At 43.9% G+C, this 15,483-nt stretch overlaps 1 protein-coding gene across 3 annotated transcripts in view; it reads left to right on the forward strand.

Annotated features, from left to right (window-relative positions):
* The window catches only part of LOC122806293 (F-actin-monooxygenase mical1-like), a 1,110,237-nt gene that overhangs the window by 136,677 nt on the left and 958,077 nt on the right, over window positions 1-15,483 (forward strand). The window lies entirely within an intron of this gene.

Below are 15,483 nucleotides of genomic sequence, written 5' to 3' on the forward strand. Positions count from 1 at the left end.
TTATTTTGTAATGTGGGTAAACCCACAAGGCTTTTTTTCAGGGGAAATCTGGCAGTACTGACTTGCTAAAGGTCATGGATTTTGAGTTACTTATTACAAGTCTCACAGTGGGCAAGTGGAGGCTTTGGGAATCAAACCCAGGACTATAGGCTGAAGCTTGTTAGCATCTCATAAGTCTTTAGTGGTAGATAAATGTACTAGAATGTATTCAAAATATAGTGCACCGAACATGTTCTTTTCCCTGTCTTCCTCCCAAATTTGTCTTGCATTTTATTCATTGCATAACTTTTCCTTTATTCTTGGGTGTTATGAGTTGAAATATGCAAATCAAGTCTTTGCCAAGACTGAAAATAAATCAACCACCCACAAAGAAAAAAATAAAGCCGTGTTAGGTGTGCATACATAGTATTAAATAGGAAATATTGGGTTATTAATAGTTTGTTCTTGTCTTCTGTACAGCAACACACACACACACACACACACACACACACACACACACACACACACACACACACACACACATGCACACACACACACACACACTGCAACACCATTTCCAGTAGTCCTAAGAAAGGAAATGACCAGTGCTGTATAGAAAACTGGAAACCTCTGTTCCTGTCTGCTTCAGATTCAGCATTTTTAAATTACTTTTCGTAGTTATTTGTGGCTTCTGTATTTCTGACAGTGGTGCAGTGATGACACATTAACTGTTCTGTGGGGAAGTTTGAAAACCATGGTAACGTTTAGATGTGGAAACTTTGGTATTTTCTGTTCAGACAGCCTTCTGATTAAGAGGATGTCCACTGACTGGACTTATTCAGGGTCTGGAGAACAAGGCCTTTTGAACGGCAGGAGTAATATATGTGAAGTGCGCAGAAACTGTTTATACAAGGCTGATGATGTCTTAGATACTGGTACTGTGCTTATGCTGAAAGAGAACCTCAGATTGTTGGTTCTTTTCCTTGCTGTTTGTGTTTCATGGATTTTGTCAGGAAAGTCATTCTAAGTGGTAGACAACTTAGTAAAATAACTACCCTCACTAAACTAGTTCTCTAGTACTGTTTGCTCCTTAAGATTATTGCAGTCAAGTGCTCTTTCTCATAGCTTCATTTTTTTCAACAGTCGGTACTTTGGGATGTGTGCAGTTCTGTTTAGCAACTAACAAAAGTAATAAAATACCGCTTGGCCTGTAAACATTTAAACATTACAAAAGAGAGCTAGAATGAGGGATCCTGTCATAACATTGCACCATAATGCCTGCAAATGCCAAACTATGTAGTTAGTGGTGAGGAATTTTTGTAGCAGTGCATTTCAAGTATAAACGTTTATATGCCTACTTGTATTTCTAATGTTATTAAAACTGCAATAAATGTGGGTACATGCAAATTAGCATTCTTTAATTTTCAAATCTAAGCTTATCATCTCTGTCTGGTCTGAAGTTGTAAAAAGTGAAGTAGACAAAAGCCATGTATTGAGTGAGTGTGAAACACATCAGTTCTATGATTTTCTGATCTCTCTTTACTTACATTTCTATGACTCTTATAGCCTGATTGTACTTCTTCATGTGTATAATACTAAAAACTTAATGAAATAATGCTTGTGAGTTATAGAAACTTTCAATAAGATGAAGTGAAATGTGGCTATTCATGGTGTTACCAGTTTTATGAAGCTGGAAGTGATCCAAAAGGGTGGGGTCTCTAGTACCATAGAAGTTCAGGCATTGATCACCTGAGATGATGTTAGGGCTTTAGTTTGTCTGTGTAATTTAGGGAACCTAGTCCAATAATTTTCTTAGGAAACTGAAGGCTATCTAATTGGACAAGGCATTTGAAGAGATACATGCTTAAAGGGACATTATATTTGGTGGCAGGGCTGGGCTTAGGAGTGATTTATAAATGGAACCGAGACATCTTTGGACCTAAAGGAGGTGCTCGTGGAAATTAACTGAACTAAGACAAAATGATTTCCTAACCATGACTGATACATAGTGATGGCTCACTGCCTGTGAATCTGCTCAAATCTCTAATGACTGGGTCAGTTTTAAGGATGTGCTTTATAGGTTCATAGGTTCATACTAGGCTATCTGCCCTAGGGCATTTATAAGCCTAGCCAGAATGTGTTTGGCTTTCGCCACCCATTTTAAATTTATTTTGCTATGCCCTTTTTCGAGGTTAGTATACTGTGCCTCTGTCTAACAGTAACACAGAAGTGATACCCGGGGTAAACCTACGATCTCCCATCCACTCATCAAGATTCCTCTTGAAGAGAGTCAATGAGGGACTCTGCCTAACCTGGACTGGGATTTTATTCCAGAGTGAAGGGAGCCTCTGGGTTATGAATCTGTCCCTCCAGCATGTCCTATTTATTTCAGTGCTGAGGTTCAAGTCTCTCGAGCGCGTAGCTCGATGGTATTTGGATTTTCTGAGGTGCAGCATGTCCATTAATTCCGGGTTGGACATGGCTTTATACGTCAGGCACAGATCGCCTCTGAACAGGCGGTATGCCACTGAGTAGAGCTGGAGTTTCTTTAACCGGGCAGCATATGGCATCTGTTTGAGCCCTTTGATCCTCTTGGTGAGGTAATTTTGGGGTCTTTCCAGTTGCTGCAGATGTCTGGTAAGGTACATCCCAAAAGGGGCATTGTACTCAATTATGGGCCTGATGAGGGATGAGTAAAGAGGCACGATGACCTCCCCTGATCTAGATGTGAATCCCTTCATGATTAGGTGGGCTATATAAAATGTTTTTCTAACCACTTTGGCCACGTGGTTGTCAAATGAGAGATTGCTATTAACTTGGGTCCCCAGGTCCCTAATTACTTCTTCTGTACTTAATGGATTACCACCTATGTGATAATTTGTGGGCACTTTGTTTTTGCCAAAGGGGATGACTATACACTTTTTGGCATTTAGCTTGAGGCCATGGCTCTGGCACCAGTTGTCTGTTTCTATGAGGCCCTTTTGTAGGATGCTTGTGTCGGCTGGAGAGTCGATTATGGCGCCCAGTTTGCAGTCATCTGCGAACTTGGTCAGCCACAGTCCTTCCGTGTTGGCCTGTACCTCCGAGAAATATATACTGAACAAGAGAGGTCCCAGGACTGAGCCTTGTGGGACACCACTTATAACTGGTTTGGAGTCTGACATGGCTCCAGCAATTCTAACTATTTGGGTTCTATCCTTGAGCCAGTTTGCAATCCATCTAGTGACATAGGGGTTTATATTTAAGTTGGTGAGCTTATCGATAATGCCCGAGTGGGGTATTGTATCGAAGGCTTTTGCGAGGTCCAGGTAGGCTGTGTGGACCACCTTCCCCTAGTCAATGGCCTTGGTGACTGATTCAAAGAAATCAACCAGGTTTAAGAGGCAGGATCTGCCCTTAAAGCCGAACTGGCTAGGATCCAGTGTCTGTAGGTCCCCAATATCTTTATTTATGAGGTCCATGATGATCCTTTTCATAGCTTTGCAGACCAAGCTAGTCAGGCTTATGGGGCGATAGTTTCCAGGATCCGTTGAGGCACCACCTTTATGGAGAGGGGCCACTGTTGCTGTACGCCACTCTTTGGGCACATATCCTGTTGTAAGGCTGAGATTGAACAGTAGTTTTATGTTTGAGTTTAGCTCTTCTTGGAGTTCATGTAGGACGCAGCCCGGGACACCGTCTGGTCCCATTGATGCTGTGTTTTTTGCTTTGGAGAGGGCAGCTCTTTCCTGAGCATCTGAGATGTCAGGTGGGTAGCACTCTGCTGGGATAGATATTTGCCCTTTTGGTGGGGAGGGGAGGGGGGAGTTTGCGCTGAACCGGTCAGCTAGGATATTGGCAATGTCTGTGGGTTCGGTGTATTTTTTGTCATTTTGGACTAATTCTGAGCATATCTGGGAATTACCACCCAGGTTCCTAACATAACTAAAGAAAGCCTTGTGATTATCCTTAGTGTCCTGTGCAATTTTTCTCTCGAAGCTGGCCTTAGACAATTTTATGAGTGCCCGTAGTTTTTTGCTAATACTGATCAGTGATGCCTTCCCTTTTTGGGATTTTGCTCTATCATTTAGTAGCTTCCTCCTTCTATTGTATAGTTTATGGCTGGGGTCCACCAGACAGGACGTCTGCCTTTGGAGCATTGGGTCTTGGTTTTATTTGGGATCGCATGATCCATGCATTCCTGAAGGTGTTCATAGAATGCGTTTATAAAGGATTCTGCGGTCTGGGCCGTATTTTCCACAGGCCCGGGGGCTTTGAAGGATTCCACCTCTGTTTTGAGGAGTGTGAAATTTGCTTTAGAGAAGTTTTTCACTGTGGTTTTCTGGGCAGGGAATGGGGTCGGGATGTGAATATCCAGTGAGATTAGTTTATGGTCTGATCTTACCAGTGAGGGATACACTTCTGGTCTGGAGCATAGAGTCCCCATGTTGGTGATGATCAGGTCCAGTATGTTTTCCCCTCTTGTGGGAGTGGTAACAAGTTGTTCCATAGCATTTGAGGTTATAAATTCTAGGAACCTTTGGGCTAGGGTGTTGGAGCTAGAGTAATGCTCCCAGTCTATGTTTGGGTAGTTGAAGTCGCCCAATATAATGGTGTTTGGAGAGACCTTCATATTTTCCAGTGTTCTCAGGAAGGCCGAGTGGGGTTCCTGGGTTTGGGAGGGTGGTCTGTAGCAGGCTATAAACTGGAAGGCAGTTTTACCCACTGTTAGTTGCACATGGATAGTCTCTGATGCTTCGTGCTTTGCCACCAACCTGGAGGTGTGGGTATATTTGATGAATATCGATACTCCCCCTCCTTTTGTGGTTCGGTCCATGTTTTGGGGCCGAAAAGCATGGTATGAGGTATAACCTGGTAGTGCTGGGGTGCTCTCGGGAGCCCTGAACCAGGTTTCTGTTACTGCACAGATATCGATGTTCTCCATGCTAAGGAGTATGGTACAAAGTGGGGAATCAGACTTCTAAATATTTTTGTCTTTGAAAAAATATATAAATTTTGACATAAAAAATTTACTTCAGCAACTGAACCTCAAAATGATGAAATTCAGCATTTAAATATGCAACGATCTTTAAATTCCTGAATAATGTTTATGGAATAAGGGTGCGGAGAAAAGGTACCTGTTTCATTTGTTAAATGGGTAACATGTTCTGCTCCGAGATTCTTTTGGGTGATTGTGGAGATATATTCCGCAGGTATAATAACAATAATAATATCAGTAATAATAATAATAAATATGTTATGAAAGTGCAGACGGCAAAATATTAGAGCATAAGCTGGAGAGCTAGGGAATGCAAACATGAAATAAAATAGAGCAGCACTAACGCTGTTCGGCTGTGCCGGAGTAGCCACAAGTACAGTAGCATTAAAGAAAGAAACAAAATGACTTTAGCAATGTTTTGTAGGTACTTTTTTCCTGCTCTACATGCTGACGATTAAGATTCCTCGTTTTGGACTTGAGCTCGGTTTTGTAGGTACTTTTTCCTGCTCTACATGCTGGCGATTAAGATTCCTCATTTTGGACTTGAGCTCATTTGTTTCCCAGTAGTGAGGAATCCCCAGATTCCCTAGAGGTGAGGGGTCTGAAGGAGCCGTTATGCAGATGGACTTCAGAGAGCTTGCACACTTGATAGTATCCTGGCAATGAGACTGTTTTGGTTAAGCCCTAACTCTGCCCACCCCCAGGGCTTCACAGTGTCCTTCCCCTGCAAATACATGCTCCTGTCCATTTACTAATGAGTCCTACCACCAGTCAGTGGCTTGGTGAGCTGAAAGCCCACCTCCAGGATGCCCACTACAATGTCACACCCTCCTCCAAGGCATTGTTGCTATATATATCTTGTACCGTCCCACCCTTCTCCCTGGGTGGGCACTCTAATTCTCCCCTGTCAGCACTCTCAAACACCTGAGCTACTAATCAAACTCTGGTCACCTGGACCATAGTGGGATCTTTAGCAGTCTATGCCATGGCACTGGCTTTGACTTTAACAATTTTAACATTTTGTCAGAAAGGCAATGTCAGTAAAATGTACAGAAAGTATAAGGTAGTAAGGTGATGGTATAAATCACATCTCTGAGATTGTTATGGCCACCTGTTGTAAACTGTAATGCTTTTAGTAAGGACTTCCTTGTAGATGTTCATCGTGCATACAGCTGCAGTCATAACAGATGGGTTCTCCTGCCGTCAGGCGGGTCCTTGGTCGGCCGAATTCCAAAGTCTAGGTCCGGCGTCAGTTGTTGTCGCTTCTTCTCTGATGTCAGTGCAACAGGGGTATAAAGGAACCAGCCAACGCCATTTTCTTCAGTCTTTCTTGCCGCGCGGTGCCCGAAGCAGAAGCAGTTCGCAAGTGCCGGTCGGCCAGCTCCTGAAATTACGAAAATTTTGAAACTGAAGTGTTCTTGAAAATTTTGAAACTGAAGTCTTCTTGAAAGCTAAGTACCCCGTTGGGGAATCTTTTCTTGCCTCAGACCGATGTCAGACAAAGTTAATAATTGTATTTCATGTGGGAAGCAAATACCGCATAAGGATTTCCATTCCCTCTGTATTCCTTGTTTAGGCCCAGACCACGACGTCTCGGTCTGTCGCTTTTGAGCTACATTCAACAAACGCACCATTAAGTGTTGGGCGGAGTTCGCCCAGCATTATTTTGGCAAAACATTTAACTATATTAGGTCGTCGGATACTTCGACTCCAGTTTTGTCTAAAAAGCGCAAAGATAAGAACCGACACATGAGGTCCGCGGCCTCTACTGACACCACGCCAAAGCTGACTACACGTGGTCTGGTTCTCAGTGAGGCGCCTACGCAGCCCCTGACTACCGACGACACTTCATTGGTGGTGTCTCCTGTGCCCGAGGTCGCAGGCTCCTTGGCCCACACCCCGACTACAGATACCGAAGCCACTCTTGGCGTTGAATCTCAAAATGTGGACAGGTCTACCTCCTCTCAAGGTATCTTCAGACCTTCCTCTTCTTTTTCCATCAAGGCTTTCACTAAGTCTAAAGCAGCCATGCATTCTAAGAGACAAGCTACACAGGGCCCATCTTTAGGCCCCATGCCTAAAAAACAGATGCTTAAAATGGCTGAGGATTTAATTACTCTTATCAGGGGTTCTCAACCCCCTCCGGACAAAAGGCCCAGAGTGGAAGAAGAATCCCCCTCCTCTGATCAGGGCTGCATTATTTCAGAGCACTCTGATCAGGAACATTCTTACTCCCCTTTTGAAGACTCTGATGCAGAGGAGTCCATTCCTAATGTATCCCCCCCCAGAGGATTACTCATTTGGGGAAACTTTGCATACCTTAAGGGAACGCTTCCACTGGGAAGGCCAAGATTATTCAGATTCCAAGAAAAGACTAAGGGAATTTCTCTTGCTACCTCAGCACAGGCCTCTGGCTATACCTCCTGTCTTGGACATCCTAGATGATGTCTACTCAGAGGCCTGCCTTAACCCGGATTCTCTACCTCCAGCCCCAGTTAAGCCTGACAGGTACTACAGGGTTCCTGACTCACACCAATTTCTATACAAAAGCCATGCTGCTGACCCAGAAACCATCTCTCAGGGCCCCAAGGGAATTAAGGCCTCCACTGCTAAAAATCCATTACCTTCCGAGAGAGATTCCAGATCCTTAGAAAGGTGGGGAAAAAGGTATATACCTCGGCTACCTTAACCATGAGGGCATTAAACTGTCAGTTCCATATGCTAAAATACCAACAGTTTTTGTTATCACAATTGAAAAGTAAAATGTCACAACCTGAACAACCAGACTTGAAGGAGTTGCAGGATTTGATGCATAGTGCAGAACAAGTGGGTAAGCATACCTTACAATGTGGTTTTGATGCTGTAGAGGCCTCATGTAGAGCTGCTGTTACAGGATCAGTCATACGTAGACATACCTGGCTCAAGGAACAAACCTTGCCAGATCATGTCAAAGCAAAATTGCTAGATGCCCCTCTACAAAAGGATGTATTATTTGGTGCTAATGCTGAGGAGGTATTAAGGAAAATGGAGGAAAAGGCTAAATCAATGCAAACTGTGAAAGATTTTCTACAGGTACAGCCCCCATGTTTCAGTAGAAATTGGCCTTCCAAAAATTGGTCCTTTCCAGCCATGGACAGACCCCAAAGAGGTAGATACAGGTGCCCGAGGGGCAGAGGACAATCCCAAGGATCGTTTAGAGGCAGACAATGGCAAGCTCCTACACAAAGAGGTGGTGAGGATAACTCACAACCATTCAGAAAGCAAGCCAAATGACTTTCCCCTTTGCATGCCAAGCAAGACTCAAATGGCAGCACCCTTAGGAGGAAAACTGGCATTATTTTCAAAAAATTGGCATATTGTCACAAAAGACAAATGGATCCTGGACATTATAAACAGAGGCTACAGATTCCATTTTCACACCCTTCCAAAAATGAGAGGCATGCCAAACCTGCCACGCAATCAAAGGGCAGAGGCACAAAGGCAAATTACAGATCTCATAGACATGAAAGCTATTCAAGAAGTACTTACGCACGAACAAGGTCAAGGTTTTTATTCCAGACTATTCCTGGTACCAAGGAAGGGAAAAGATTGGAGACCTATTTTAGACCTATCCATCCTAAACACATTTTTACTCGTACCAAAATTCAAGATGCTCACTCTTCAGCAGCTTCTTCCCATGCTGGGCAAGGAGTCTTGGCTGGTAGCATTGGACCTCAAGGAGGCATACCTGCATGTCCCAATCAGACAAAATTGCAGAAGATACCTCAGATTTCTTGCAGGTTCAACCCATTATCAATTCTCTGCATTGCCCTTTGGCTTATCTACTGCGCCCAGATTATTCACAAAATGCCTGGCATCAGTAATTGCCTTCTACAGACTTCAAGGGATACAAGTATACCCCTATTTGGACGACTGCCTGATCCAAGCAGACAGCAAGCACATTCTTCTGAAACATCTGGCTTATGTAATAATGTTGTTGAACTCTCTGGGATACACAGTCAACAAAAAGAAATCAAGACTAATACCCTCTCGGAAGATAATTTTTCTGTGTGCCAACTTGGACACAAACACCCAGAGGGCCTACCTCACGCCAGAGAAGCTGGGGCAACTAACTCAATACTTCAGAGCACTAGCAAATTGTACCAGGCTAACTGCAAGGAAAATCCTGCAGGCTCTGGGATTCATGGCATCTTGCATCTTACTAATCCCATGTGCAAAGCTGCATATGAGGAAACTTCAATGGTACCTGAAAAACCTATGGTCTCAACACAGCCACAGTTTGGAAACAATAATACCACTAATTCCATGTCTTCAAAAGGAATTTCTGTGGTAGGCTCAAGCATGCCAAACAAACATAGGTCTTCCATTCAGCAAGCCTCAAGCAAATCAAGTCATCACAACAGATGCCTCGGACTATGCCTGGGGGGGGCGCACATGACACATCGGTGCATTCAGGGCAAATGGTCCCAAAAAGAAAAACACCTTCACATCAATCAGAAGGAAATGCTAGCAGTAATAAATGCTATTATAGCTTTCAAAGACCTTCTGCAACCAGGCCAGCTATTGATAAGGACGGACAACACCACAGTAATGTGGTACATAAACAAACAGGGAGGTACCCATTCATACCCCCTATGCAGACTGGCCATGTCACTTTGGAACATGGCCATGGACTTACAAATCGAACCACAAGCACAGTACTTGCCAGGCAAGGAAAACACACTGGCAGACAACCTAAGCAGAAATATGACAGATCCACACGAATGGAAGTTGCATCCAAAAGTTTTTACAGAGATAATCCAAGCATGGGGAAGGCCAGACATAGATCTCTTTGCCTCCCACAAAAATCACCAATTGACAAAATTCTGCTCAAGGATTTTCCACCCAAAGGCCTGGAGAGTGGACGCTCTCTCTTTCAGTTGGACATCAATGACAGTTTATGCCTTCCCACCTCTTCCTCTGCTGCCCAAAGTTCTATTGAAAACCAGAGCAGACAGACCAAAGATGATTCTCATTGCTCCAGACTGGCCAAGACAACACTGGTACCCACTCCTGAGGAGCCTGACGCATTCCCCACCATGGACCCTGCCTCTAATGCCTCTTCTCCTGACTCAGCACAGCTTCAAAACTCTTCACAGCCAGCTAAAAACACTCAATCTAGCCGCATGGAAGATTTTTTAGCATCACAGCAGACCCTACTCTCCAAGGAGGTGCAGGATGTCATTTTGGAGGCCAGAAGGCCGTCAACTAGAAAAGCTTACTCCGCAAAATGGAAATGGTTTTGTGTCTGGAATGAGAAAAAGGGCCAGGATCCTGGAAAACTGAATTTACCTCAAATATTACAGTATCTAGCTGAGCTGCTAAGCAGTGGACTTTCATTCTCCTCCATCAAAATCCATGCCTCAGCCATTTCTGCAGAATACAACACTGATCCACCTTTATTCTCTCACCCCCTCTTAAGACAGTTCCTCAGAGGGGCTAAGAATCTAAAACCCCCAAGGAAACAACCAATACCTGCTTGGGATCTCAGTTTCATTCTGGAAAAACTGACCTTGCCTCCCTTTGAGCCAGCTGCCTCATCAGATTTGCAATATTTGTCCTGGAAAACAGCTTTCCTTCTGGCTATTATCTCAGCTCGTAGAGTTTTAGAACTACAAGCTCTCATGGCTGTGCAGCCTTTTATCATCTTCCATCAGGACAGAGTTTCCTTACGAACCAACCCGTCCTTTATGCCTAAAGTGGTATCCAGGGTAGCTTTGAATCAGGCCATACACTTACCTACCTTTTATCCTAATCCTCAAAACAAAGGGGAGAGATTACTACATTCATTGGACATCCACAGACAGCTGCGTTATTATTTGGACAGAACAAAGCCTTTCAGAAAATCAGAACAGCTCTTTGTGTCCTATGCTACAGGAGCTCAAGGAAAGCCAATTTCCAAACAGATGGCAAAACTGTACCTACAGGCATCAGATCTCACTCCACAAGGGCCACAGCTACCTCTGCAGCTTTCCTCAGAGGAGTTCCTACCAAAGATATTTTGGAAGCAGCCACTTGGAGTTCTGTGCATACCTTCTCCAAGCACTACCACCTACCATTATACTCCAAAACTAGAGCAGGCTTTGCCACTGCAGTCTTGCAGGGCATCCTGGCTCCTCCTAGTTCCACCTAGTGCCTACCACCCCTTCTTAGCTTTGGGATTCTACCCATCTGTTATGACTGCAGCTGTATGCACGATGAACATAGTACAGTTTTGTACTTACCATAAATGTAGATGTTCGAGTGCTAATACAGCTGCAGTCCAGGTTTCCCTCCCTCCTTCCCCTCTTGGGACAGGCCTATTGGCTAACACCTCCTCGTACAACCTGATTGGGGTATTCATTTATGGTGTATTTGCTTGCAACTACTGTATTTTGATTATATTGCATTGCTTCATTGCACAAATTTATGTATTGGCTTCCTTCTGGGGGCACCTGACATCTGGGGCAAGAAAAACTGAAGAAAATGGCGTCGGCTGGTTCCTTTATACCCCTGTCGCACTGACGTCAGGGAAGAAGTGACGACAACCGACGCCGGACCTAGACTTTGGAATTCGGCCGACTGAGGACCCGCCTGATGGCAGGAGAACCCATCTGTTATGACTGCAGCTGTATTAGCACTCGAACATCTACATTTATGGTAGGTACAAAACTGTACTTTCTGGTTCCTATCTAAGCTGTCAAGTCGGTCCAGATTAAATGCCCATCATTATCTAAGGCCTGTCACAGTATAACCTTTGAGATCTACTGACTTTCCAGCATAATATTCAGTTCATGAGGAATGCCTGTCTCCGTACAGTAATGTGGACTGGGCATCCAACGATGAATGGTTGTGCTACCTTACAATATTGGATGGTCCTATGTGGAAGCATGAAGTTCTTGGAAACTGACTTCATTTTCCCAGTTTCATGTTTGCAGCTACTCCTTGGATACAGACTGCAGACTGTAACTGTGGTTTCACATGGCTTTTAAATAATGCAGGCCTTTTTTATTCTCTTAAGTATAATTTTGATGAACTTATAAGTCAGTAACACTGGTTACCCTCAGTGTGTTCTCTTGCTCTCTAGGGGAAAGCTTGCTAATAGCATGAAATGCTATGCCACCTAAGGATTTCGTGACTGCAGATAAGTGGCTAAGGGGCCATTAAGTTGCAGGTAGCAGGTAATTTGCATGCTGTGACCTGACTTTGGTCTTACTATGTAGCTGCATAGTGTGGGACTACAGTAAGTGGAACTGGACAATTAAGGTCATCCAATAGCTTACTAGTAACGAATTCATCCTGGACAGAAATGTTCTTAGTGCGGGTGTCATCTGTAGTAGCAAAGTGACATTCTCCAATAATTCATGCTTGCTATTAAGCCTTCCCTAGAAAACGTCAGAGCCAACTGTCTTGGGACTATTACTGTTCTCTTGTTTACTAGCAAATAAACAGCCTGCATTTAGAATCAGCAGATGATTCATTTGTTGCATGTAGTGATCATGAAATCAAAACAAATTCAGAGGAACTGCAGAGTGGATTCCACAACCTCTGAGACAAAGTACACTTCTCCTAAATGAAATCAAAAGTAATATACGTGGTTTGAACAGCTGAATATTCATCAAGATGCAGTCTCCAAAAATCATCATTGCAGGAAAGTGCAGCCCTATGAAAATGGTGAACAGTTATAAATAGTCAGGCAATCTAAATGATAATCTAAACTTTGAAATTCATATAAACAGCACAGCAAAACAGATTTGGATGAAAGCAGTAGTTCTTTACGGAGGCGTACACTTTCTTCTTCATACCCTGCTACAGATTTATTACTGAGCCCTTAGTCGCACCAAAACTACTATCTATATAGAACAATTGCCATCATTGGCAACCTAATTAAACAAACAGCAGGCTCTCAACTACTTAGAATAGAATAGCCAGATTTGCTACCAGCCTAACATCCTTTTCTCGCCACTATATTGCTATCAGCAAAGTTTGATTCTCCCCGCAAGCACACTTCATCTATGGCATTATCATTGTGTAGAGTTCCTCTTTTAATCATATGTCAACTAATTAATTGTTCACTGGTATGCTGTTACAATCTTTGTTTTTCTTTTGTTTTTTCCTTTTTATGAGCAACATCTTATTTGTTGTAACATTCAAAAACATTAAATAAGAGAGGATATGGAAAAAAAGTTTTACTCACAAGCTTATAGATTCATAGATTATTACTAGGCTAGCTGCCCTCATGGATCATTTTTAAGCCTAGCCAATTACCCCATGTGAGAATCAAACCCTGCACCTTGTGCTTCTAAGGTAAACACCTTAACTATTACACCACTTTCACACCTACTCAAGACCCCTGGTTTGCTAGACCAGTGCTCCAAACTCTGAGCTACAAGGCCTACAAGTAAACACCTCTGCAAGGCTCAAACCCTTGACCCTGCACACCAAAGCTAAAGTGATTTACCAGAAGTCTAAATCTCAAAATGCACGCACTTGAGGCCCTTCTCAGTATGGAGAACATCGATGTCTGTGCTGTAATTGAAACCTGGTTCAGGGCTCCTGAGAACACCCCGGCACTATCAGGTTTTACCTCATATCATGCGTTCCAGCCCCAAAACCCGGTCCACACCACAAAAGGAGGGGGTGTATCCATATTCATAAAGGATACCCACACCTCCAGGTTGGTGGCAACACACGAAGCTTCGGAAACCATCCAGGTGCAACTAACCATAGGCAAAACTGCTCTACAATTTGTAGCATGCTACAGGCCACCCTCTCAAACTCAGGAACCCCACACAGCCTTCCTGAAGACACTGGAGGGTATAAATGTATCTCCAAACACCATCATATTGGGTGACTTCAACTACCCGAATATAGACTGGGAACATTACTCAAGCCCTAACTTTCTAGCCCAACGGTTCCTGGAGTTCATAAATTCAAATGCCATGGAACAATTAGTCACTGTTCCCACGAGAGGAGAAAATATACTAGATCTCATTACCACAAACATGGGGACAAAATGCTCCACACCCGAAGTATATCCCTCAGATCTGATCATAAACTAATCTCACTGGAAATCCACATCCCGCCCCCACCCCAAACAAAAAAGACCACAGTGAAGAACTTCTCTAAAGCAAACTTCACACTACTCAAGACTGGTGTGGTATCCAGACTGGTGTGGTATCCTTCAAGACCCCTGAGCCAGTGGAAACCACAACCCAAGCTGCGGAAGCCCTTACAAATGCCTTCTATGAACACCTCCAGGACTGCATGGACCAGACAATCCCAAATAAAACCAAGACTCTTTCCTCCAAGGGCAAATGTCCAGTCTGGTGGACCCCAGCCATTAACAAACTTTACAATAAGAGGAGAAAGCTATTACATGATAGAATAAAATCCATAAAAGGAAAGTCACCCCTGATCAGTATTAGTAAAAAAATACGAGCACTCATGAAATCAACTAAGGCCAATTTTGAGAGAAAAATTGCCATGGATTCAAAAGACAATCATAAGGCCTTTTTTAGCTATGTTAGGAACCTGGGTGGAAACTCCCAGATATGCTCAGAATTAGTCCAAAATGATACAAAAATCACTGAACCCACAGACATTGCCAACATACTGGCAGACAAGTTCAGTGCAAACTTCACCCCCCTCTCCCCCCCCTAAAGGAGAGATAACTATCCCAGCGGAGTGTAGCCTCCCAGACATCTCAAGTGCGCAGGTGAAAGCTGCTCTCTCTAAAGCTAAAAACACAGCATCAATGGGACCGGATGGTGTCCCCAGCTGTGTGCTACACGAGCTAAATGAGGAACTAAACCCGCACATAAGGCAGCTGTTTAATCTCAGCCTTACCACAGGATACGTGCCCAAGGAGTGGCGTACGGCAACTGTGGTCCCACTCCACAAAGGCGGTGCCTCTACGGACCCTGGTATTTACTGCCCCATAAGCTTAACAAGTCTAGTCTGCAAAGCTATGGAGAGGATCATAATGGAGCTCATAAACAAAGATATAGGGGACTTGCAGACATTGGACCCGACCCAGTTTGGCTTCGTCAAGGGCAGATCATGCCTTTTGAACTTGGTCGACTTCTTCAAAACAGTCACCAAGGCCATTGATGAGGGAAAGGCAGTCCATACAGCCTACCTTGACCTTGCAAAGGCGTTCGACACAATACCCCACTCGGGTATTGTAGAAAAACTTACCAGCTTAAATGTAAACCCATATGTCACAAGATGGGTTACAAACTGGCTTAAGGACAGAACCCACAGGGTTAGAGTTGCTGGCGCTATGTCAGACTCCAAGCCGGTCACAAGTGGTGTCCCACAGGGCTCGGTCCTTGGCCCCCTATTGTTCGGCATCTACTTCTCAGAAGTACAGGCCAACATGGGAGGACTTTGGCTGACAAAGTTTGCAGACGACTGCAAACTGGGCGCCATAGTGGAATGTGCATCGGACACGGATATCCTTCAGAGGTGACTCATAGCTGGTGCCAGAGCCATGGCCTGAAGTT

The sequence above is a fragment of the Protopterus annectens genome, chromosome 7.part0 (assembly GCF_019279795.1).
Source record: "Protopterus annectens isolate FY-2018-M chromosome 7.part0, PAN1.0, whole genome shotgun sequence".
Taxonomy (NCBI): Eukaryota; Metazoa; Chordata; order Ceratodontiformes; family Protopteridae; genus Protopterus; species Protopterus annectens.